Consider the following 2557-nt stretch of genomic DNA (forward strand, 5'->3'; position numbering starts at 1 on the left):
TTGTCTCACAAAAGCGCTTAAATAGACCCCTAACAAATTGGCCTAAAAATTGGTCAAATATTTTTAGATATGACTCTAAAATTATCCCTAGTAATTTAAATCAAATATGATTTAAATTAAAGTTCCTAAAAGATATGATAATTATTTTAGATCGAATTTGATTTCATCGGATTATATCAAATTTGATTTAAACTTAAAACTCCTAAAATTACTATGAAGCAAATCAAAACCAAATTAAATCTTTAACAATTCTTAACAATAAATTAAACTGAAGTCTCGACTAAATAATTTCAAAAATATGTGCTAAATTTGTACCTCCCAATGAACTTGAAGAGAATTTTTGGGTTTCTTGCTGTCTCAGCACCGTTATTTTTTAGATGAAATCTTGATCTCCTTGATGTCCAATACTGGCATTGTATAATTCTTCTAGTATTCAAATACTTGAATATGACAAGATTATCATTTTATCCCTTAGTTCTAGGGTATAAAAAAGATCATCTTGAGCACGTGTCATGTTGTCATTGAGACTCTCATGTTGGCCTTTTTTTATGGTGCTAAGATAGTTAGAGTCGTGGATATAGATTTTAAAGGTTATAAAGTTATCTGTGAATAAGTCTGCAAAATCCTAAAAAGTAGAGATAGAAACTACAGGCAAAGAGAAAAACCAAGGTAGTGCAAAACCATTTAGAAAATTTGGAAATGGACAATATACTATAGGATTAGAGGCACCATTCAATAGCATCAACAAACAAAATTTAGAGACATAGACATTTGGGTCTTTGAGTCCATCATATGGCTTCAAGGTTGTAAAGAGAGTACAATTTTTAGGCATTTGAAAGTTCATTATGTCCTCAAAGAAAGGTTGGAGGATTTCATTGCTCCTTTAGTTGGAGGATTTCATTGCTCCTTTTATTGTAATTTTTATTATTTTGTTATAAAATATTTTATTATTCTAATAATTAATCATGTTATTAAAAGTTATGTAAAATAATATATTTAAGTAAAATTAAATACATAATTATTGATTTGATAATTATTTTTTTATGTTTTATATAATATTTTTATATGAGTTTAATTTTGATGTACTGATAGTATAAATATTTTACACATTCGTGAAATTATATCCGTTCTTTTAGATAACTATTTATGCAGACAATAAAAATAGTAATTATTTTTTATAATGTAGCGTTACATGATTGGATAAATGTATAAAACTATTTTATACGGATAGTGCATCAAAATTAAATTCTTTTACATATGAAAATTATACTATACATGATGAGTGAGCGAACTTTTTTCTAATTTCATTCCATGTAACGTCTTTTAAACACAAGTTTTTTTCCTACCACATAAAAAATTAACTCTATGTTAAAAGTGTAGTACCAGGTGCAACCGAAATAAATTATTTCATGTGAAATGAAATCAATGGAATAGTTCAATTGAGTCAATAGCTATTAAACATCCAATCTTTTTTTTTCTTTCATACGAATTAAAGTGCCCAATTTTTGTGATATAAGATTAAGGGACTACTCTATGACTAAATACTTTAGACTTATTTAATTTTATTTGTATTTTATACAAAATACATTCATGCAAGAATATATATTTCTCTTCCTTTAATTTTCTAGCTTGTAGGAGATAGAGAAAAGAATAAGAAAATCATGATGTTATTTCTTGTCAAAAGTATGCTAACGTAATTGAAAAAGCTCATCAGCCATTACATATTTTACTCGTTTGTGTTTACATTTTGAATTTTGATACGATGGATTTTCTCATACCCAATAATATCTTTGTGGTTTTTTAATTTAACAAAACATAAAGAATTAATTCAAGAAATACGCGTCATTTAAAGTTTGGGCTGAAATACACATGGTCCATTTCGTGCTAGAGATATACAGAATGGCTTTGAAGGGCATTTTTTGCTAAATCGCACGCGAAATGGCACTTCTTGATGCTACCAACCATGAGTGGTCGTAGCCCATATCGCTTGTAGTACCGACGAGATGGGAGCCTAAAAAATGGGACATTTAGGTTTTAGCCCCTAACGTCAACAAAATGGTTTAGCCCAATTAGTGTGCAGTACAAGCGAATTGGGTCCAATTATGATGCAGTATAAGCGAGTTACATTAGGGTGCATTTGGTCCAAAATCTTGATTTAAATCTCACAACAATAAACTCGGTAACAGTAGAAGATAGACCGAGAAATTATGCTGGTTGGAGCTTGAGAATGGGCTAAAGTATCTTAACAGGGAATTCTGAATCTCTGCTTTCCTACTGTCTTCTTCTTCAAGCACGCAAGGCTCCTTCCATGGCAAGCTGTACGTAGGGTTTCACCGTTGTCAATGGCTACCTCCCATCCTCTCAGTGGAAATGTTCAACGCACCCTGTCACGGCACGGCTATCCATCTGTCAGTTCTCAATCAGGTTGGAATAGAATCTAGTGATTCTTTTGCGTCTGTCACTAACGCCCAGCCCTCAGGAGTTTGAAGCTCGTCACAGTCATTCAATCATTGAATCCTACTCAGAATACCACAGACAAGGTTTAGACCTTCCAGAT

This window comes from Arachis duranensis, chromosome 6 (genome assembly GCF_000817695.3).
Source record: "Arachis duranensis cultivar V14167 chromosome 6, aradu.V14167.gnm2.J7QH, whole genome shotgun sequence".
Classification (NCBI taxonomy): Eukaryota; Viridiplantae; Streptophyta; class Magnoliopsida; order Fabales; family Fabaceae; genus Arachis; species Arachis duranensis.